We start from the raw sequence: 24,963 nt of genomic DNA on the forward strand, positions 1-24,963 counted from the left end.
ACTTTTTTAAAAACAGTCAGTTCCCATCAGAAACACATTCATTTAAAATGCAACAGGATTCCTATATTTTGCGCATCGTGAACAGTGATCTTGTTCTGCCTGATAAGGTATTTTCTCCTCTTTGCTTCCGTCTTCAGCGTCTCTGGCCTCTGTTAATGGCTGTTTATAGACTAATTATAATAATAACGGAATATTTACACACAAATGGCATTTGGGAAAATGATTGCAGTGCAGCTTGTGTGCAAGAACGGAAGAGAAGATGCTTTAAATAAAACAAAAAATGGCCGGTCGAACGGGTGCATGTACTCCACTGTAAAAATTCAATATAGATTAATCATTGTTAAAGCTACAAAGTTACTTACCAAGAGGTATGTTTATACTTTTGTATGCATTTGCTCATTCAGGTGCAAGAAAGACGCAGAGAGGAACCCTGTGTATATTTTTAGGGCATACTGAACCAATTCGCTGGTTCCCAGAGTAGAAAACGAGATTGCATGTCAGTACCTTACATACACCCCCTCCAGAGTGGTACTGATGTGAACTGTGTCTTAATAGTAATAAGACAAAAGGTTGTTGCTTGTGTGAACAGCATGTTTGTGCCTGACTCTGGTAATTTACTGTGTGAATGGTGTATATGCCTCCAATGGACATGTGTGCATCAACACTCCTCAGAATTCTCTGCGAAGGAAGCTTTTAGCAGAACTGAGGAGTGTGGCAAGCTATGCATCACCTCGCTCTTAATACTCAGGGAACCAAGGTTACAAACATAATAGGTTACTCAATGCTGCATCTGTAGTTGAGACTGTGGGAACAGTATACTGCAATGTAATACAGCCGGTAACTGCCTGGTTTATCATCCTGTGAAACATAGACTTCTCAGACTGACAAACATGAAAGACTGTCTACCCGCTCGTCATCGTCAGACCTGGAGGGTGTTCATGTCAGCTACTGACGCAGTGATTAGTGAACCTATGAAATTAAACGTTTTTCTTTATGAGTAAAAAGGCACATTAAAGCGCTCCTCACTCTAATGTCTCTGTGGAGTGTCTGGATCTCAGTGGAGAACTCCACACACTGCTCCTACAACTGTTGACGTTTCTGCATATTGCTGGAGCTTTTCTCCACGAATCTCGTTTATGCTGCTCCTCAAGGCCTGGATCTGCTCCTGCTGGTCCTGGATCAGTTTCCTCTTCAGCTCGATCTTACTGCAGGCTACACAAAAGGAGCAAATAAACAAATATCAATTGAACACAATTGTTAGATGTTAGAACTGATTTTACATTAAATACTTTGGGAAGCTGACAAGTCCTGTGGTGTGACAATAATACATGCAGTTTTTATGACTTTTATGAATTGAGGGCCCATCATTTTCTCATTAAGATATTCACTGCAAAAAACAACTTAATTTTTTTTTTTAAAGCTGCCATTTACAGTACCTAAGCTGTCCACTTACCCTTATATATTAATATAAACAGTACATAAACAGCAAATAGAAATATGCCAAATGTTTAAACTATGTACATAACTGTTCAAAATATTTGGGGTCAATATTTTTATTTGAAAGAAATTCATATTTTTGCTCAGCAACATTCCACATTAAATTGATTTTATTTTAATAAAAAAAATGTTTTAATGGCTGCTGAAAATTCAACTCCACTATCACAGGAATAAATTAAGGCAGCGCCTATGTGCACTAACTGTAAATAGCGATAGATCCCATTTACACCAAGTGAAAAAAGCAGTATTTTTTTAAGTGCAAATAGCTATAGATTCTATTTACACTGTTAAAATAACAAGATTTTCTGCTATTTACACTACGTATTGCAAATAGTGGCAATTATCTGCACCTCAGTATTGTAGTAATACTGTAATAAATGAATGGACAAAGCAGTAGGATGGATCCATGGATGTAGTGATAGGTGAAGGATGGATGGATATATAGGTAAAGTAAAAGATGGAAGGATAGATGAATGGAGGATCGATAAATATAGAGATGAAAGAACGGAGAGAGAGAAAAAATATATATATTTTTGCCTGATGGGCACTCATTTCATCACGCCTGCGCTCCTTACTCTTCAGGTCATGCTCAGTGTTCTTTAGTTTGTCTGGGACGAGCCACAGCTTGGACTGCATGTCATTAATGACATCCTGGAGCTCTGCCTCTGATGGGAACACACGCTGACACACGGGACAGCAGGGCTCGCCCTCCTCCGTCAGCTGACTGATGAACTGACTGTACACGGCTGTGACACCCGCCAGCATAGCTGCTCAGAAAACGATCCAGGACAGAGTAGAGAAAAAGACACTGAGAATCACATTAAGAACATGGAAGACAGTGAAAACTGGAGATGTTCTGAATTAGCACAAACAGGGTAATGAAACTGGTACAAACTACTTAACCTCAACTGTGTGAGTAACAATACCACTTACCGCATTAGAGTCACCAGCTTGCTACCTCATATCTACAGTCATTGCTGTACTTGGAAAAAAAATGGCTATATCCTGTCTGGCAATGAATAGTAATTTCCCATAAACCAGGCCCACACAGAATCTTCCTCTGCAAAAATAAACAAACTCAAGCAGAATTCAAAGGCCATCATTCACAAAATGTGTCCCCTAGCCCTTGTGGGTTTGTGCATGGCTTGGTACGAAACGTACATTAATTCTGCACCATTCTGACGATTTTCCTCCAAAATTAGCACAGAAAATGTACATGTATATTTGTGTAGCTCAAAAATGTTTGGTAAGAGCTGAACACACTTTCGTACCTCTCTGTTTGGAACACTTCTCCAACTCATCCTTCAGTTTGTACAAGTCCGACTCAAAGTCCTGACTGGTTTTACACATTAAAACGTCTCTCTTCATAGCTGGCCAGCTGCTCTTCCTTGCGTTTGACTTCAGCAGTAAAGTGAGTCTTCTTCTGTTCTCCAGATGCAAGCTCCTTGCTATGAAACAAAAACTTTTGTTCAAGAATCTTGTTGTCTAGCAATGCTAGTTTACATTTAATTTTTCATACTTTTCAAACCTGAAACACAGTGCATTACAATAACAGGGCAACGTATGCTGGAGAAAAATCAAATATATTGTTTTATTTTGGAAATAAAGCATTTGGAAAACTACATTATATGAGATTATTTAACATGTAAACATGAATTTTACTGAAATTATTATTTGATTTAATATTTTTATGAACAGTTCATGTACACCACTACAAGTGCAACTATTTAATATGAATTTCTCATGATATTTGTGTAGACAGCCTTATAATTCCTGTCTGTGTAAGCTTAACGTCACCATTTGAATACTACACTGCGTGTTTCACTGCCCTGAAGATGACCTATTCCTTAGGAACCCGGAATCAAAACTTCGTATATGTCTTCAAAAGATATTACTTAAGTATGTGGGTGGTTGTGCAAATGTCAGTATTTTCTGTTGTATCAAGGTCAGTGTATGTGCATGTGTTGCTTATCACGTAGACGTTTAGATTCTCTGTCTCTGTTACCTGCACAAAACATATTCCAACCTAACACTAAAATTAATTGTTTATGGCATTCTCTAGCTTATTCTAATAAACAACTACTAATATACAAATGTTTGTATAATAAACATCATTGTAACAGACTTCATTTTGTTGAGCCGGTCTCTGGTGGAGTTGATCTCTTTGGATTTGGAGTAGATCCAGTCTTCTAGCTCTTTCTTGCTTGGGAAGTGTCCCGTCAGAGACACCAGCTCTTCATTATGTCTCGACTTGATCTTCCTCACTTGCTCCTCTTTTTCCATCTGGAATCCAAAGCAGAGATAAATTATTTCTGTCTGGCATAAGCACTGATAATAAAAACTGCTATATATAAGCATTTGCATGCTATTTTTCAATAAATGTTTCAAATAGTGGCATGCTAGACTGTTGACACAATGTGTTCTGACTGAATTCTGAACATTTGACAATAGTAGTAGATATATTTAAGTATTCCTTATATATAGAATATCTGTATACTGAGTAAAGTAAACATATTGCTAAAATTAGTAGTATTAGTATTGAGGTATTCCATTCTGAACAAAGCTATAATCTCTTTGCTTTTATACTACATTGCTTTAAAGTAGTATAAATACTAGTATAAACACATTTTCTGAAGGAATTATTTCATAGATTGCACATAACCCAAAGAAAAGCATAAAATAATGATTTTCAAGAAATCAATTAAATTATATTTATAACTCGTATCAAAATAAATCCTTTTGATGCATCAAGCAATCATATAAAACTGGGGATGGCCAACGTCGGTCCCAGAGAGCCACAGTCCTGCGGAGTTTCAATAAATAAAACACCTGAACAAGCTAATAAAGGCTTAAGTGGTACTAGAAAGTGACAGGCAAGTACGTTTTTAATCAAGGTTGGAGCAAATCTCTGCAAGACTGCGGCTCTCCAGGACCGACGTTGGCCACCACTGATATAAAGACATGTACTGACATCTATTGTTGCAGTTATATACTGCAAGCAATGTGCTGTCGTACTAATACCAGGGTTCGTACACAATTTTACCAATACATTTCCATGATTTTTAGACAATATTCATGACCTAATGTTCCATTTTTATTTACAATAAGAATAAAAATCTGTTCAAATTTATCATAGCAGATGTTAACAAAAACTAAATGACTATTAATGCTACTTGCTTTCTATTTGTTTAAATAATAAGTACAAGCTGCAACTGCACCAGACTTCACTCCACCCTGATAGCACAAGTACATCTCCGAGACGTCTATTTGACGTCTGCATTTACATCTGCAAGACGTATTATTCAGGGTGTTTGCTCATCTGCAATACGTCTATAGGACGTTTCCTTTTAGATGTCAAATAGACGTCTATTAGATGTCTTTAAGATGTTTATGATATAGAATGTATGTAAAACTGACATCTGAAAGACGTCTGCCAGACGTTTGTAGACAGCAGATGCTTTCCAGATCAAGAGATCTTTAACAGACATCTTGCAGATGTACGTGTGCTATCTCAATGAGAAACATAAATGTGTGCAGGAAATTCCTTAATTTTAAACTCGAAAGCTGTGGGAATGAGTAAAACATTGCAAACTATTCAATATATGCACAATTGTGCACCGTGCAAAAATTTTCCATGACTTTTCCAAAACTTACTGGGTTTATTTATTTTCCCAAAAGTTTTCCAGGTCTGGAAATTGCTGTCTTAAAATTCCATGACTTTTCCAAGTTTTTAATGACCGTACGAACCCTGTAATACACATCTATTAATATTAATGATTTTGTGGCATATATTATTGTCTAGTACGTAACCCAAATTTGAACTTTAAAGCATTGTTTATGTGGCCACGAGAAACATCTCTGTGAAACGAATTCAACAGTTCATAAAAACATTGGTATGGTATTAGTATGGTATAGGGGTGTCCCTGACTAAAGATTTACATAGTCAAATCAGAATTGTCGAATCTTGCCGATAGTCGACTGATAGTCAAATCATCTAAGGATTGGGCAAAATACATTACATTCTACAGTCATAAATAGTGACGATAACACACAGGGAAAATGTGTAACAGACGCCTCGCAGATATAAACAGGGTAAATAATGTTTTGTGTTTTGTAGATGTTTATTACTTATCAGAACTGATGGAACTGAAGATTTGCACTAAATAAAACACCACATAATCCGCACATAAGGTGAAATCAACAGATGCAAGAAGTATTCGATGAAGCCTCTGTGCAAGTTTTACTCTAACTGTATTAGGGATGGTTCGATACCATCATTTTGGCTTCGGTGCAATACCAGAATGTAATCCCTAGGTATCGATACTAAATCGATACCTAGGTGACAAATATCCAGCCTCAAAAGATAAGTGAATTGAAAACTATTTTATTAAAATAATAATAATTAAAACAGATTCATATCTTAATACCTTTGTATCAAACTGTAACAAAAAAACCTACAGGGAACATTGGTTACATTTTGACTGAGTTTGAAGAAAAAAAAACAAAAACAACTTCTAACGGTCAAAGTAATATTCAAAATCACCACATTATTTCTCTCTCTCTCAGATTGTTCTTAGATTTCAGACTCAGATAACCAAAGAAAAAAGCATTAAATATAAATCTCACTCTCTCGCTCTCTTGGCTGCTTCATATTAGCGGTCGGCGGTGCGGTAGAAACATTCCCTTCGTATTATTGATACTAAAATGAATATAGCAAAACTCTCGCTTAATTCAAATTCAATTATTAGATTGTATGAAATGCAAGTACATATATTAGCTACGTGACCAAAACTTCACTGGTTCTAACGTGTCACACATGCACATTTGAACTTACTGTATCACACCTGTATGTGCGTTGATCAGATGTAAATACAAGTTCAAATTAAATCTGCATTTATGAATGATGCACTCACCTGCCGATATTTTAATTCTCGAAAAGATCAGGATGAGCAAGCGACAAATGCTTAACAAGGTTTGATGTGTTGACTCCTGTGGCAATGATTTATAGCAACGCTTACATACAGGTGCAGTAAGGTCAGTTCCTTCACCTTTGTCATCTGTTTTGTATCCAAAGTAATGCCATTTTTCACTTCTACTGTTCTCTTTATTTATTAATTTCGGGTGCGTTATCTATTTGATCCATCACGTTTTTCTGTTCTGACATTTACCAGTTGCGCAGCAATTTGGGAAGCACTGCCACTTACAGGTGCACTTCGCAACAGCAGTGTATAAAATACCGAATTGAGCAAAATTATGATATCGTACCGTTTGAAACATAATATATACCGGTATTTTTCCAGTACTGGTATACCGTGCATCCCTAAACTGTATAAAGATTTTCATGGAGGAAATGAACAAATCCTGGTAATTTTTCTGGCTTTGAAGCATAGCCTACTGCTACAAAACTGCATGCGATCGCACAAAGATGAGCTGCCTTGAAAACTGCTCCAACACAGCTGGTTTTATCCAGCCCCGGTGAGGATTCTTTAGAAAGTGTGCTCTCAATGCACATGAATTTTCATGTACATTTTTGTCCCGTCCATTACTATTTTAAGTTTGAATCCCACAAAAATATGCACATGTCATTCTTAAAACTTTGCAGAATGTATGTTGCCGAAAAATAAAAGTTTCATAAAAATTCTGAATGTATTATATATAGCCTAGAAAGCACACAAAGAGCACTCTATTTAAAATCACTAATAAGATGTCTCTCCTCTTCTTCGCGCAATCTCATAAAGTTTTGTTATAATGAGAGGATTCGCAAGCTTGCACTGGACAAAAATAAACCTTACATTTTTTTTCCAGAGTGCAAACACAAATATGGATTGGATCTGTTTTGCCAATATGATATATCAATAGTGAATAGATAATATTGAGTTTTTCAGCACCTATGTTCACAGCTAGGAATGCATCGATACGATACTCAGTATCGGTATCGGCTCCGATACAGTCATTTTCTGCATGATCGGGTATCGGTCAGACGAGACCGATCCAAATCCGATATTGTGCGTATACTCTGTGTTATTGTTGAGCCCCACGAAAGGCACAAAACATTATAAAGCACCAAAAAGTTTTCATGCACTATATTGCAAGTGTTCTACAGCTGTTCAATAGTTCAGTGTTGAGGTACAGATGAATATTTAAGACATTAAATTCAAGTTTACCTAAACTCTTCTTTCCGTCGCGGCTGTCTGTCATCCTCCATTCAGCATTCAAACTGCGTCTTGCGTACGGTTACTACAGTCAAAACGCTGAAACTCTGCCGTTTCAAGCGCATCATTTTACGCACGAGATGTGCATAAGCCCTTTGTGCCGCTCGGTATTGGAGCCTTTCATATTATAAAGCTTTTGCGCAATGAAAGATTATAAATAGTCTTTCTTGTTCTGTCCTATCTATCATATGTTGCTACCTTCATTACTGTGCTATACATTTAAAAGAAATGTATTTTAATTTTATTAGTATATATTTATATATAAATGCATTTACTTGTTTTTTCATCAATGTATTTTACAACAAGACAAAGAGCAATGTGTAACATTTTACCAGATTTAGTCCTACACTTATTCACTTTTATTTGTAAATAAAAATGTTTCTCTAGATTGTATAAAATTGTGCACCCGTGATTTTTCTAGAGTATCTTTTGCTGCTGAATTATCCACTAACCTAGTTTATAATAGTATTTTTGTCATAGATCATGATTAGATTAGATCATAGATCATGATCATATTTTTTCATTTGTTATTTTTCTTTAAAAAAAAAAATAATCGGTATCGCAGATACTCTGAATTTTCGGGATCGGATCGGTTTTGAAAAAATTGTATTGTTGCATCCCCTAGTCACAGCATCCAAAAAATCTAATTAGATCCGGTTCAAATGTTGAAATTTTGTACCCTACCTGATCGAAAAAAATCCAGTCTTTCACTCTGCCTGTGTCAATTTGAGTCTTGTTAAAGATTTAAATACCTGCTGCTCCTCTGTCGGATCATGAAAAGTGAAACTTAAATCTGTCACAGGGGTGGTTGGATTTATTCACACACATTAAAAATATTTATTAAAAGCTTCTTTCTTTTCACATTCACATTTAGGCCTACAGCATTATCATAATAGGCAGTCTATTACCTTATTGGGAGAAAGCCAGTAGATTAAATCAGACATTGAGCACACCTGTCTTGCCAAAATGGCATGATCCTCGTTTCGTAAAGCGTCTGCGAATATTCGACTGTGAAATTTGTAGTCAAATCAAACTTATGTTCTTTGTTGTATTTGTTTTGGCATTAAAGTGGGGATTGGCCACTAATGGACAAAAGAGTGATGGTATGCGAGCTCACCTTGGTCTTCTTGAGAATGTCGATGCTTTGCTGGTTCTGTGCCTCTTTCTCCAGCATATCATGCTGAAAACAAATAAAAAAAATTATTACAAAAAAATGGCAACATGTTACAATACTAATATTGAATTTATAACTGATAAATAAAAAGTTTTGTCTGATTTTATTATTTTCTATATTGACTTTCTGTTAAGCACTAACTAAATAAACACCATGGTATATAATATAGTTAGAGTTATTATAAAGTGTTACTCAAAACATACCATAGTTTGGTTGAGGGTCTCTGTGTCCTGGTCCAGTCTCTCTTTGACTTGTCTGTGGAAGCTCTGGAGCTGTCGTTCTTTAAGAGGGGTTCGGTCATAACCCTCCAACTCCAGGAAAGATGCTAAGCTCTTGACCTGGGTGTCCCTCTTTTTAATGTTTTGTGTGTGTCTATCTGCCTTCAACTGCAGACGGCCTTCAAACGAACAAAAAATGATGATGAACAGCTCTTAGAAAGAATAATTCAAATGTGCTGCAAAAAGGCAATAACAAAAGATGGATTCATTGTTATTCTTAATTAAAAAGCGCAACAACAATAAAACAGTACGTTGACGATGACAAACTCTTACATAACATTTATCAACAAAAACGAATAAGACGAGGCATGGCATAGGACACACCACATGCTGTACTATATACCTAGTATATTACAGAATGTTTAGCAAACTCTGAGGAAGCAAATAAATATTAATATATATATATATATATATATATATATATATTTAATTAAGGAAAGCAGCATAACCTGAGGTAAACAGCAAAGATAACAAGCTTCTCAAAACGAAAACAAAAAGAAAAGTAAAACTAAACTGGCTGTCGCTGACAGGACTTGCATGTTTTTTCTACAAGAATACCAGCATGTTCACCTTCTCTGGTTTAAGAAGCGGTCTTTTGCTTTAGTTTGAAAACAAATCCATCCGTTGCGCTCCATCCACGACGCGCACCTTCACGCTCGTGCTGACGCGGCGAGTATAAACCAGGCTCTACTGAAGCGGCCAGTATAAAGCAGGCTCTACTGAAGCGCTCGCGCTGAAAGCACCTCTCTTCACGTGATCAGTGTAATCTGACTCCTGCTATAATGTGCTGCGGCTGGCAGCGCGCGCTGCATGAAGCAGACGCTTTGGAGTAGCGCAGACCTGGCACTCGTACAAATGCGACCACGTCAAATTTTAACTCGCAAACAATTACCATTTTGGTCGCAGTCTAGAGCCCTGTCATGTTAAATGTAATCTTCGTATTACAACAATAAAAAACATTTTATTTATAAAAAGCTTTAGCAGCAACACTAATATTAGCAGTAAGCAAAATGAACATAGAAAGTCTAATGTTTTCAAATGGAGAAAATAAAGGAAAGGAGTCATATCAACTTCATTTTTAAAAACAGTTTTTTAAGTTGTTTAATAGGATAAAGAGTGAAGAATAATTCACTGGATAATGTTAATTCACGGAATAATATTCTCTGGAATATTGGAATATAACAAGCATTGTATTTTATTGCATTTCTCAACTGGCATGCTCTAAATTATGCTGCTGACAGAGCGGTTTATATGCATTTACACAGAACTATAGGCTACTCAAACTGCGATCGATCGCGGAGATAATAAATAATTAATTTCCATAGAGTTGTATTAATTTAGATGTTTATAAACTAAATAATGGTTATATAGTAAGTGTTAATACAATTTAGGGTGCTTCAAAAAAGTGAATCTTGTTAAAAGTTACATGCGGTGTCCGAGCTGGAGCATTTCTTGAGCATCAACCCGCTGAGTGAACTGCAATATGAAAGCGGCTTCACGAGACTAATGATGAGCATATAGACAACAGAGAGAGAATTACATTCAATGCTTTTCTTTCCAACGTGCAATCATTCATGGCTGTATTATTTAATTCATGCAAAGTTACGTCTTTATTGAGAGAGGACTTGACGGATTATCAATGTGACTCCGACTTCACGAGACTAATAGACCACAGAGAGAATTAAATTCAGCGCTTTTATTTCCACCATGTGCTAATTCATGGCTGTGTTATTTCAGGCAAAGTTATAGCCTATCTTTATAGGGACAGGGCTTGACAGAGTATCTTATTTATCATATTTCTTAGAGCCAAGTTGCATTTAAACTATATATCAGGCATTTATGTAATACATCTAATTTGTGCATTAATGCCTGTAATATTAAATAGTTTACTAACTACAGCAAATCAAGTACCTGCACGCCATTGCTGTCTCGTCTCCCCTCAGATGCGCTGCAATTGCGATCCTGCGCGCAATTCTGAAAACGTCCACAAGATGGCGGTGTTTATCGGGGAATCTGATATTACAAAACCGATATTCGATTATGAAAAAATGCTTAAATATCGGGAAAAATATCGGTAAATCGATATATCGGTCGATCTCTACACATAACACTATCATACTTTTTTATTTTTATTTTACACACATCAAATTTGCACCTAACATACCTGTACATACCAAATTGTCTATTTTGTATATTGTGCTTGTGCTATTTGGCACATTGTCCATTTTTGTATATTTGTCCATTATTTATTTTATTTTTATTTTTTATTATCTGTGTCCTGTCCTGTTGCTGTTATTTTGTTGCACTGTGGAGCTACTGTCACTAAAACAAATTCCTCGTATGTGTAAAAACATACCTGGCAATAAAGCTCATTCTGATTCTGACGGAGGAGTGGAAGAGGACTCCAGCGGCAACCTGTGAAGCTCTGGTGAACTCCATGCCGAAGAGGGTTAAGGCAGTGCTGGAAAATAATGGTGGCCACACAAAATATTGACACTTTGGGCCCAATTTGGAAATTTTCACTTTTGTGGCCAGCGGTTTAGACATTAATGGCTGTGTGTTGAGTTATTTTGAAGGGACAGCAAATTTACACTGTTATAGTCAAGTCAAGTCACCTTTATTTATATAACGCTTTTAACATTGAAAATTGTGTCAAAGCAAATGCACAATATCAAAATAGTGTGTCAATAATGTAAAACGGCAAGATTAAACACTCAATTTTCAGTTAAAGGCATTTCATTATTGAATTCAGTGATGCCATCGTCCAGCGTAGTTCAGTTATACAAGCTGTACACTCACTACTTTACATTGTAGCAAAGTGTCATTTCTTCAGTGTTGTCACATGAAAAGATATAATAAAATATTTACAAAAATGTGAGGGGTGTACTCCTGTGAGATACTGTACATACATCAATCTCTGATGCATAAAGGGAAATCTGACTACCTTGCTCAACTAGCAGGTCAGGTTTGATGCGGTTCATCCTCTGGCACTCTCGGCCGGCACGTTCAAGATCACGTTGGCACTCCGTAAGTCTCCGTTCCTTCTCCTTCACAGTCTTCTGGTGGTTCTGATACATGTCCTGCAGCTGATCATCTGTGCCCTGGAACACCTAAAACAGCACAACAAAGAGTCAGGGTTCCTCAATGAATGAACAAATGGTGTGGCGCAAGGCTTTGTCTTAGGCCTCTTGTTTTTTGGATATACATGCTCCTTTTAGTTGATATTTTGAGTAAACATGGTATTAGTTTTCATTGTAATGCAGACAAAAAACTATTTCTCCAGACCAGAAGGTATAAATGCACAGAGTGCATACACACAGGAGCAAGTAGTGGGGCACCCGGGGAGCAATTGGGTGTTCAGTACTTTGCTCGAGGTCACCTCAGTTGTGGGTACTGAAGGTGGAAGAGAGATTCTTCTCTCCCCACCTACAATTCCTGCCAGTACTGAGACTTGAACCTGTGACAAGTCTGACTCTCTAAACATTAGGCTGTGACTGCCAATATATATTATTAATATTAAGTAATAATAAATAAGTGTCTCTGTTTTAGAACAATTTAAAGATACAGAATAAATAATTGAGGAGAGAAAGAGGCTGAACTTGAAAAGAAATATAAGCTTGCAAAAGCAAACGCCTTGTTTCACCATAAAATGAAAAATGTCACAAGTAGACATCCATTACTGAACATCCTGTGCATGTTTTCTGTGCAAAGCACTTCCTCTGCTTTCAGACGATCATTATCTAGCATTTATGACTAATACTGATAGTAGTGAAACTTTCATTACTGATTACATTTCTTATATATATATATATATATATATATATACTGTATATACTTTGATTACCTGTTCCATCTTTTCCTCTAGTTCCCGGTTATCATCCTCCATCTGTTTCTTCCTGCTGTCCAAAGCTTTGATGTCATTATCCAACATCGTCACTTTCCTGAGGCTGTTGTCTATGTCATACATTCGATTCTGAAAATATGAGGAAAATGTGTTTGGAAAATATGCATAAGCCTTTGGGTTAAAATTTAACTGTGGTATATGCTGTAGTGTCGTCAAAAATATCAATATTTCGATAAATATCGATACTGAAATATCTGAACGGTACCAATATTAATTTCCCGAAGTATCGATACTATCCGAGGTGTCACTTTCACTTCTCTGCAAAGGCGCGTGGACAAGCACCACACGTGACCGCACTCGTCTCCTTCGCTCTGGTTAAATAGCAAAAGTGAAGTGAATAGAAAGATGACTGCTCTGGTTGTTAAAGAACACAGCAGGAGCGCTATCTGTAGGGATCTATGATCTCCGCGATGCAGAGAACGCCACGGAATCCAGTCATAAACACGGAATTTACAGTTTAACGCGGAATGTCACGGAATTTGTCAAAGTTTGGATGAATTAATCAAAAGTAGGTCATTACACTTAAATCAAATCGCGATATGGACTAGTATCTGTAAATATTAAGCTGCAAAAGTGGATTTAAATATGAATCCTGCATGTTCTGCGCGTTTCTGTGTGAATGTGCTGCACGTGCGGTTGTGTTTACTAATGTGGCGCTCGCGGTGATTTCAGCGTCTGCCGTCTCAATGAGGACATAAATACATCAACAATATCTCCAGAACTGATCTGAAAGGCACTTTACGAGCATTTTACCATTTAATTTGAGTAAAACTAGCGTCATATCATACACACACAGAACTTTAAAAGTATTCACGGCAACCCGTCAAAATAAAAGTTCGGTTTAACTTAGCCTATTAAAGACCGTGTGCCAGAAATAGGCTATATTACTATTATTTAGTAGAATGTACATAATACTACTACTTACTACTACTACTGTTAATTTTTTTTAAATAAATAGTCAAAAAATATTTTTATTTTAATAGTAAATCCCCTTCATTTGCCAAAAATGTAAATGTTTAATTTTCATTAATTCAAATATAAATTAATTGAAATTGTTTTATGCCTTCATCTGATATCCAGTAAAATTTAAATACACAACACAGAATTTCTGAGGGGGAAAACACATTTCATAAGGCTACTGTAAGAATAAATAAAAATAGTTTGTATGCATTCAAATAATAGACATGCTAAAACACAGAATTTGGTAACAATAAAACATAAGGTGAGAAAAAAATAAAACATTTCATACGGCCCTAAACGTGTCATTTTTGTTACACTTTTAATAAATTAAATGTTAAATTGTATAATTTTCATGAATTAGACATGCTTTTAGATTAATAGCATTTAATTTGACCATTAAAAAAAAAGTCCAGAAAAATTCAAACAGAAAAAAACGGAATCCAGAAAAATTAAAAATTGAATGTAGAAAAAAATAAAACGGAATTTGGGGAAAAATAAAACGGATTTCATAGGGCCCTATATCTGGAAATATTTTGGTTATGAAGCAAATGAGAATATCAACAAATAGAACTTTGGATTTTAATTAGTACATGTATTAGTAAACGTTAGTTTCAATTAACATTTAACTAAGATTAATAAAAGATTAATAAATAAATCAACAAATGCAGTACCTCAAGACATTTTTTTGTTCATGTAAAATATACCGCATGTTCTCGACTTGTTACATTTATCTTTAAATTAAAACAATTACCCCCTTAATATTGTGGCAGTTTTTTTCACCGTGGTATCGAAAATGGTATCGAATATCGATATTTTTCAAGGTATCGTATCAAAGTTAGAAATTCCAGTATCGTGACAACACTAATATGCTGTAACTGGTACCGTAATCTGCATTAAAATCACACACATTAAATATTTTTAAAAATTTATTTAGCAAAACAATGAACTGCCACAGATTTAAAAAAAAAAATCCCATGGCATTTAATCTTTCGAGTCAGCATAAAAATTGGTGTTACAAATTCTGTGTGTAAAGTGAAAAAGTTGCGCACATCCCCCAAACCCGAATAGGGCTCAGGTGCAGGACAAATTTTTTTTAAATTATAGTAAAAAAAAACAACAACCGTAATGTCCGCACACTGAATGAACTGCTCCATAAAAAATTCCTTTATTGCAATGTTGTTTTTTTTGACAAATTCTGTGTGTCTCACCTCCAGTGGGTCAATTTGACTCTCGATGCGTTGAACACTTTCTTTAGAGGAAGCCAGCGGAGCCTCTTTAGTGGACAGCAGCTCTCTAATCTCTTGGGCTTTATCTTTGTTCTGTTTCAGGTACTTGAGCTCCGTCTGGCAGGTTTTAACAATGCTGGCTTGCTTCATCCTCAGTGCCCGCAGGGTCTCCGATACCTTAATATACCTTCAAGCAAAAGTTTTGGTTATTTTCTGGCATTTAGCTGTGATGCTTCCTTAATATGTGTAAAAGACAAAATACAAAAAGTCATACGAAATGCTAAAGAAACTAAATAACTACAAATTTAGTTTAATAGGGTTTTAACAAATAATTAATGTCAGTTAGCCTGCTCAACTATATATTTGAATGGATAATTAAAATGAATCAAATAATGAATCCACTGAATGTCAACTGTTTTAGTTGTAACTGAGCAAAGATAATATGTTATATATTATAGCTAAGCACAGATTTACTTTCTCTCCAAAAAAACATTAATAAACACCCATTTAGCGCCACTTACTGGTGTAAGAACATATTATATATTGTGTAGATATTAGTAAGAACCAATCTTCCTAGATCTTTTGAGATAAAATGCATAAAAAAAAAAATGCAATAAAAAAAAAAGATTTCTTTTTTTTCCATTAGGATATTAAGTAGCTAAAGATCATGTTCCATGAGGATATTTTGTAAATGTCCAACCATAAATATATCAAAACTTAATTTTTGATTAGTAATATGCATTGCTTCATTTGGACAATTTTAAAGGTGAATTTTTTTGCACCCTCAGATTCCAGATTTTCAAATAGTTGCATCTCGGCCAAATATTGTCTGATCCTAACAAACCATACATCAATGGAAAGCTTATTTATTCAGCTTTCAGAAAATGTTCAGCATCAGGGAGAAGCCTGTGGTCGAGGAGGGCCTGTTCACAAAACATTTAGGAGTTCTCCTAAATAGCAGTAAAAGTTTTTAGCTGAGAGTTTTCTCTTAAAGGAACACTCCACTTTTTTTGGAAATATGCTCATTTTACAACTCCCCTAGAGTTAAACAGTCAAGCTTTACCGTTTTTGAATCCATTCAGCCGATCTCCGGGTCTGGCAGTAGCACTTTTAGCTTGGCTTAAAAGTATATCATAGATGATATTACGTAGTGTCTGAAAGTAGTCCCCAGCTTGGTAACTAGTTATGATATAGCTGGGGACTACTTTCAGGCGCTGCGTAATATCATTGCGCCTGCTGCACCCATGGTACAGCAGCAAAATTCCTTGATTATTATTACGCCGGAATGAGAATATAGTTCCCAGCCATATCGGCCAAGAAAATCGCAACTTTTCATTTTCCGTCGGTCTTGGTACACGATGAAACTACAGAAGTGTCGAGCTTTAAATAGGAAAATTATCTAAACTCTTTGGTCATTTTTGATGACCAAATGCTAATGGTCTAATCCGATTCAATTATCTATGCTAAGCTAAGCTAAAAGTGCTACCGCCAGATCTGGAGATCAGCTGAATGCATAAAAAAAACGGTAAAACGCTACTGTTTAACTCTAGGGGAGTTGTAAAATGAGCCTATTTCCAAAAAAAGTGGAGTGTTCCTTTAAAACCTATTCACAAAGCTGCTGAGACCAACTTTTACTAAGGAATAGAGAGAAGTCTTAAGCTAAGAGTAAGGTGGCGGCGTTGACCTCGTTGCTATGGATGACGTCAACATGTTTATTAACTATACACACAGTGATTGGCTGGTAGTCTCTGTCAGAGATTTATTCATAGAAATATTGAAGAGCGCAATATTATGTTGCCATATTCAAATAAAGATTTAAAAATAAAAATGTTAATTGCCAAATTCAAATAAAGTTTTTAAAATGCAGGCTAAGTGTCACTAATTAAACAAGTATATGTTCAGATAATTGTCAGCCTCTTACATGTGTGCTTCTCAAAAACCAACAGTGAATATTCATATAAACAGCCTTTTAAATAACAGCAAGGCTGCCAACTCTCACGCATTCAGCGTGAGACTCACGCAATTGACCCAATTCTCAAAAGTTGATGGTTTGTAATGTTTGTAATGGCAATTGTAGTGGAAACCATTAGAATTTCTGTGATGGTTTCTATTTTTTTTTTCAACAGGGAGGTTAGGCCTAGTTTGTGGCTTGGTCTTAGTGACTTAGGAGTCCTCTTCACTACTCTTAACGTTTCACAGATTTAGGAGTCCTAAAGTCCTGACACGCGCCCATTATTTTTTAAGATTTTCTCCTAAATCAGTGAGTTATGAGCTACTTTTAGCCTAAAGATGTATTGTGAATATGGGCTAGGGCCATCACCTGCTTTCAAATGGAGCGGCATTTAATACACAGAGCTGTAGTTCACTGACAGGCAATTTCGCGTTCATAATCGCGGACGAATCGCATTCGATTATGAATGCGAAATTGCCTAGCTTGTCGGTGAACTATGGCTATGTGTAGTAAATGCCGCTCCATTTCAAAGCAGGTGATGGCGATTTACTGCCATTCACTGAACCGGCTTTACTGATGAGATGCGCATGACAATCGCATGCGATTAATTGCACAGCCCTAATACGGGCCCAGATCAATATACCTTGTGGCTGAGAAAATGTCATCAAACTTCTGCTTGAGGGCTTTTCCTTCACTGAGAGGCCAGTTGGACAGAAGATGACATGGTTGATTACAGCCTTGGAGACGCCCAGCGCTGAGATCATCTCACGGTCCATTTCAGCACATTTATAGCTCCGGCCCACTTTCTCTCCATGCCTGACAGCAAGAGAGGTCAAGACATATTAATGACAAATGTGGTCCTTCCGACAGGGACCATAATGTACAAATTTCAAAGCCCAAGTGGGAGTAAAAAAATTGGTAGTAAAAAAATGGTATAAATAGAAATATGTTTTTATTTTAATTTTTTTTGATTGATCAAAATTAAGTAAAACATTTAATGATACAAAATATTTATATTGCAAATAATGCAGTTTTTTCCCTTTGTATTCATTAAAGTATCATGAAAAAAAAGTATTATGGTTTGCACTAATATATTAAGCAGAGCAACTGTTTTCATCATTAATAAAAATAGCAAATGTTTCTTGAGTGACATACATAACACTGAAGACTGAAGTAACGTCTGCCGCAAATTCAGCTTTTCAATCACATGAATGACTTTTAAACAGTATGCAACAGTGAAAACCCACTTGAACCTTTTAATGACACCATCATGGGTTTTGAACTCATGCCCTTCTGTGTGCTTTGCATAGACCTCAGGACATCCACAGGATCGCCATTCACGTCTCTAAACTGGAGTCTGATCTGCGCCTGTACATCCGTCTCATGGGCATCCTACAACAGAATACGGGCCCTCAGTATTAACACGTAGTTATTGTTAGTTTTTGTTCACACTAAAAACAATAACCAAGTTATACAAAATAGTTCTATTAAAAGAATAGCAGAGTACACACCACAACTATAACAATAATGGCATAGAGGAATGATGGCATCAGAATCACTTTCAATTTACTTTATTTTTTCAGCCGATGAGCGATACAAATTGCCAGCCAATCAGAACCCTTCCTGCTTTAAAGAGCTCTAGCATTTAAAGTGGTTGCTTATAATAAACAGGGCCTGTATTCACAAAACATCTTAAGGCAAAAAGTAGCTCATAACTCGCAGATTTAGGAGAAAATCTTACAAATAATATGTCAATACTAAATTTAGGAATTTGTACTTTAAGAGTATTTCACAAAGCGTCACTAAGACCAAGCCACAAACTATTCCTAAAACGGCTGTTGCAAGCAATCTGACTGACAGCAATATACAAACCGTGTTTCCAGCTCCATTAGGTCCCACAAGGACCGTCAGAGGGCTGAAGAAGGTGATCACTTGTTTGTCTTTATCCTCAACTCCAAAACTCCTCACTATCCCAGGATACTCATCTGTTCAATCTTAGACATTTCGGACCAGTGCTTTGAAGTGATATAAATTAAATGCAGTGAAAATCAGTGCACATAATTAAAACTTTACATTTTAAATAACAGGAACTAGAAAATTAAATTGTCGATCTCTAGCTAACGTTATAACTTACTAATAAAATCCTGTGAAGTTGCAAAAATAATCAAAATTATGGCATATGTATTTAATAATGCGTTCAGATAATAACGATGCATCTGGGCTAGCAAAGATATAAAAAAGGAATATAAAATAGCATAGAATTTTATTAGAATACCTCACACTGGGTAAACAACAAGGGTGTAAGCTCCACATAAAAAGAAGTCACGTCGGCGCAGTGACGTACTTCCGCATTCAAGTCGCCGTCACGTAATACATCAAGAAACTACAAATCCCAGAATACACAGTGATCATTTTTATTTCATGCGAATACTTGAAATACGTCAATATATTTATAATTACATAATATTGCAAAATAATGATATTCACTTAGTTCCCCCGAAGCCTGTGACCACACAAATGCAATTTAATTTAATTAACTTTTCTTGACTGAAGTACAACAGCTCATATAACTGCCCACATCAAAACAGGATTTGTAGCTATTTGTCAGCTTAGTAGCTGTGAACTGTGATTGAGGACGACTATGGTTTATTAGCAGCTCACGTTTAGCTATAAAAGCACATCAAACGCTCATGTCACGAGATGAAACAGTTCGCCTGCTATACGTGCCTATAATACAATTTATTCTCAGTTCTATTTTATTCAAATATATATTTTCAAAATCACTGTGTTTTTGGCATATTCTGTTGTTTATATTCACATTCACAAATCGGCCAGAATTTCCAATTTAAAATTGTATTGTCGTTGTTATACCACATCCATCCATTTGGTGGTGCTGTTTCGCTGGTGTACTGAATACCTTAAAGAGACATTTCACCCCAAAATCATCATTTGGTCATAAATTTACCATCATGTCCTGTACTACTTTCTGTTCAGTTTATTACCAACACCGCATGTTGCAGTTTTGTAGAAGTAGCCTACTGTAGGTTTATAGATAACGGAGATCTTAATATGAAATAGAAGAGACACTAAAACCTATTAACAATTTGCTAATTAAATTCAATTTGAAGAGAGTGAGTAGAGTCATGAGAGAGAGAAAAAGCAGAATCTATTTGTTAGTGAATGTCAATAGAAATATCAAAGTAACTGGAACCTGTGAAAGATTAATTAAGAAATATTGTAAGTAAGAAATACTCAAAGACACTGTTATGCTTAATATATATTTAATATTTGTGATATATTTTACAATTATTTTCAGCAGCCATTCGAAAAGTCCTTTTAAATTGTAATGATATTTCACAATTTTACAGTTGTTACTGTATTTTGAATTATAATAATAAAATAAATACAGTCATGGTGAGTTCTTTCAACATTTCAAATGCTAATCAAGACTGCATTTATTCGCTCAAAAATACAATAAAAACGGTAATAGTGTGAAATGTCATTGCAATTTGAAATAGCTGTTTTCTATTTTAATATGTTTTAAAATATTATTACTGTGATGCAAAGTTGAATTTTCACCATTCAGGCAAATAAATCTATTATTATAAATTATAAAATTATTTCACAATATTGCTGTTTTTTTGAGCTGCAGCATCGGTGAGCAAAAGAAACTTCTTAAAAAAAAAAAATTAAAACTGTTGTTTTTTCTTTATAGCATTGCAGCACATGGGTAAGGGGGATGACGCCTTACGTGAGGCACTTTATCATCTTCGAGACCTCATGGATTATGCACATCTCTTCACGTTTGTAAGTGCCATGCTTTAACATATTCATGGCATCTTATTTCTACATTCACACTATTAATAATCATTATTTCCTGCATCTTTTAAAGAACATACATGCCGGGATATACATGCCGAATGTGCATACTGAAAGCGGGGAGGTGAGTTTTTTGGTACCTTAACATGGAAATGTATCAAATTTGTGTGTTTTGAGATGCCATGTATCTGAGCAAGACTGGGCCTGTTTTCTTCAGATGTGTAGCTGTAAAGAGTTTATTGCTCAAGAGCTTCTGAAGACATTAGTTTCAGCTGAAATCACTGATTTGTCTGCTTTCATGCACTTTATTTATTTAGATAACTTACTGGTAGTACAGTTGGCAGTAGAGGGCAGTGTTAAACTTCCATGGAATGCCACTTCATTTTAACACACTGTGGGAGAACAAATATAGCACTTATGAATGAATTGAAGCTGGACATGATTATATTAGGAAGTATAGTTACATCCTTATATCTTAAAAGCAGCGCAAATTAACATTTATAAGTTTCTGTTTCCTGTCTGGCTCAGATGTGCACAGAATTGTCACAACTTCATAAATTTATTAAAAACAAAAAACTCAAATAAATACATTGCATAAGTATTAATAACTTAATATTTAGCTGAAGTACCTTTACAGCCTCAAGTCTTTTTTGTTTGATGCGACAAGCTTTGCTCATCAACATTTGGCAATTATCTGCCATTTGTCTCCTGACCTCTTCACCTCTCAAGCTCTGTCAGGTTGGATGGGGCAGATGCACATTTTCAGCTTTCTCCAGAAATATTTGATTGGGTTCACGTCCAGGCTGTGGCTGGGCCACTCAAGGACATTCATAACGTTGTGTGTAAGCCACTCTTGCTGTGTGCTTCGCGTCAACGTTCTGTTGGAAGGTGAACCTTCTGCCCGTCTGAGGTTCTGAATGCTCTGGACTGGGTTTTCATTAAGGCTATCTCTATATTTTGGTGCATTGAGCTTTTCTTCTATTCTGATGAGTCCCTCAGTCCCTGCTGCTGAAAAACAGCCCCACAGCATGAGGCTGCTACCAGCACACTTTACTTTTGGGATGGTACTCTGCAGGAGATGAGCAGAGCTGGTTACTTTCAAACATGATGCTTAGAATTGAGGTTCATCAGACCAGAGAATCTTGTTTCTCAGAGTCTGAGGGTCCTTTAGGTGCTTTTTTGTTTTCTTTTGTCTTCACTGAGGAGAGGATTGAGTTTAACACCGCCATAAAGCCCAGGTCGGTGGAGTGTTGCAGTGAGGTTTGTCCTTCTGTAGATTTCTCCTGTCTCCACATACGATCATGGAGCTCAACTAGAGTAACCATCAGGTTCTTCTTCACCACTCTAACCAAAGCCCTTCTCCATCAATTGCTCAGTTTGGCCAGGAGGCCAGCTCTAGGAAGAATCCTGGTTGTTTCAAACTTCTTCCATTAAGGGTAACAGAGACTACATGCTTCTGTGACCCTTCAAAGAAACATAATTTTTTTCTGAACTCTTCCCCAAATGTGTGGCTTGACACAAACCTGTTCTGCATTATCAGCTGTTGGACCTTTTATTAAGATGTGTGTGCCTTTCCAAATCATACCCATTCAATTGAATTTGCCACAGGTTACCTTCACTCGAAGTCTACTAGTAACACCTACAAGCAATATGAATGCTCCTGAGCTCAATTCCAACTGTCCCAGATAAGGGTATGAGCTACTTATGCAATGGAATGTTTTACGTTTTTTATTTTTAATAAATTTGCAAAGATGTTAAAACCCCTTTTTTTTTTGCTTTACCATTATAGTGTATGGAGTGTAGATTGATGTGGAAAACAAGTAATTTAAAGCAGTTTAACATAAGGCAGCAACATAAAACGTGACATTTTTTTTTGCAAGGCACTGTATATGTGTGTGTATTTGTATATATATATATATAATATATAAATACAAACACACACACACATATGTGTGTGTATGTGTGTGTGTGTATATATATATATATATATATATATATGTATGCATGTATAAATATATATTATGTATTGAATACTGGAATAATATCAGCCAATGTAGTAAAATAGAAAAGTTATTTTAACAGTTATTTACTGTTTTAAATAGTATTTCACGATATTACTGTTTTTACTACAAATAAGTGGAAAATGTATACACACACTTTTTGAAAGTTGTATCTCATATATACAGTGCATTCAGAAAGCATTGAGACCTCCTTCACTTTTTTTCAATTTTGTTATGTTGCAGCCTGATATTATAATTGTTTAAACTAATTTTTTTTCTCATTAATCTACGCTCCTTACCTCACAATGACAAAGTGAAAACAGAATTTTAGAAATGTCCAAGTTTATTAAAAAGAAAAAACTGAAATATACTCAGTATACTTACTGGAAGCAGCTTTGGGAGCGATTACAGCCTCAAGTCTTTTTGGGTATGACGCAACAAGTTTAGCACACCTGGATTGGTGGATTTTCGAGATGGTCCTTACTGCAGAACACAAGATCCAGGGGGCGAGGTTGGATCCAGATCCAACTCCTCCCACCTTACATATACCTAAACCTACCCGTCTCCTAATCATCTATGTGGATCCAAGACTACTGGGATTTTCTGCCATTCTTTGCAAATCCTCTCAAGCACGATCAGGTTGGATGGGGACCGTTGGTGGACAACCATTTTCAGATTTCTCCCGAGATGTTCGATAGGGTTCAAGTCAGGTCTCTGGCTGGGCCACTCTAGGACATTCACAGAGTTGTCCCTAAGCCACTCCTGTGTTGCCTTGACTGTGTGCTTAGAGTCTTTGTCATGTTGGAAGGTGAATTTTCGGCCAAATCTGAGGTCCAGAGCGCTGTGGAACAGGTTTTTTTTATTGAAGATGTCCACACTGCCATAAAGCCCATATTGGTGGAGTGTTGCAGTGATGTTTGTCCTTCTGTAGGTTTCTCCCATCTGCATATATGATCATGGACCATCAGGTTCTTGGTCACCAGTATGGAATTATGGAAGCCACTGTGCTCTTGAGAACCTTCAGTGCAGCAGATTTTATTTATTTATTTTTGACTTTCCCAGATCTGTGCCTCGATACAATCCTGTATTTGAGCTCTGCAGGCAGTTCCTTTGTCTTCATGGCTTGGTTTTCACTCTGATATGCATTGTCAGCTGTGAGGCCTTTATACACCTTTTTAGAGGTGGACTCCAATCAAGGTGTAGAAACATCTCAGCAATGATCAAGAGAAATGGGAGGCACCTGAGATGCATTTCAAGTGTTGTTGAATACTTATGTAAATATTTCAGTTTTTTCTTTTTAATAAAAACACTCCTCCTTGAACTGCCACCTTAACGTGGTGGAGGGGTTTGAGTACCCGAATGAACCTAGGAGCTATGTTGTCCGGGGCTATATGCCCCTGGTAGGGTCTCCCAAGGCAAACAGATCCTAGGCGACGGGTCAGACTAAGAGCGGTTCAAAAACCCCTTATGAAGGAAAACAAAAAGAGGACCGTGACGTCGCCCGGTATGGCGCAGCCGGGGCCCCACCCTGGAGCCAGGCCCGGGGTTGGGGCTCGTATGCGAGCGCCTGGTGGCCGGGCCTCCCCCCATGGGGTCCGGCCGGGCTCAGCCCGAAGGAGCGACGTGGGGCCGCCTTCCCGTGGGCTCACCACCTGCAGGAGGGACCGTAAGGGGCCGGTGCAAAGAGGATCGGGCAGCAGTCGAAGGCGGGGGCCTCGACGACCTGATCCCTGGACACAGAAGCTAGCTCTAGGGACGTGGAATGTCACCTCGCTGGCGGGGAAGGAGCCTGAGATTGTGCGTGAGGTTGAGAGGTTCCGACTAGAGATAGTCGGGATCACCTCTACGCACGGCTTGGGCTCTGGAACCACACTCCTCGAGAGAGGTTGGACTCTTTACTACTCTGGAGTTGCCCATGGTGAGAGGCGGCGGGCTGGTGTGG

At 36.8% G+C, this 24,963-nt stretch overlaps 1 pseudogene across 1 annotated transcript in view; it reads right to left on the reverse strand.

Annotated features, from left to right (window-relative positions):
* LOC306855534 (DNA repair protein RAD50-like) overlaps positions 1–19,205 on the reverse strand; it is a 33,857-nt pseudogene extending 14,652 nt beyond the window's left edge. Inside the window, exons 1-12 of the transcript XR_013785882.1 lie at positions 19,075–19,205; positions 18,450–18,594; positions 17,846–18,018; positions 15,234–15,438; positions 13,006–13,134; positions 12,106–12,271; positions 9,087–9,280; positions 8,827–8,889; positions 3,623–3,780; positions 2,769–2,945; positions 2,073–2,264; positions 1,027–1,212 (exon numbers count right to left, since the gene is read on the reverse strand). The product of XR_013785882.1 is annotated as a DNA repair protein RAD50-like (transcript). The remainder of the gene's footprint in view (positions 1–1,026; positions 1,213–2,072; positions 2,265–2,768; positions 2,946–3,622; positions 3,781–8,826; positions 8,890–9,086; positions 9,281–12,105; positions 12,272–13,005; positions 13,135–15,233; positions 15,439–17,845; positions 18,019–18,449; positions 18,595–19,074) is intronic.
* Between the last annotated feature and the right edge of the window lie 5,758 nt (positions 19,206–24,963).

Source organism: Barbus barbus (genome assembly GCF_936440315.1).
Source record: "Barbus barbus genome assembly, chromosome: 36".
Lineage (NCBI taxonomy): Eukaryota > Metazoa > Chordata > Actinopteri > Cypriniformes > Cyprinidae > Barbus > Barbus barbus.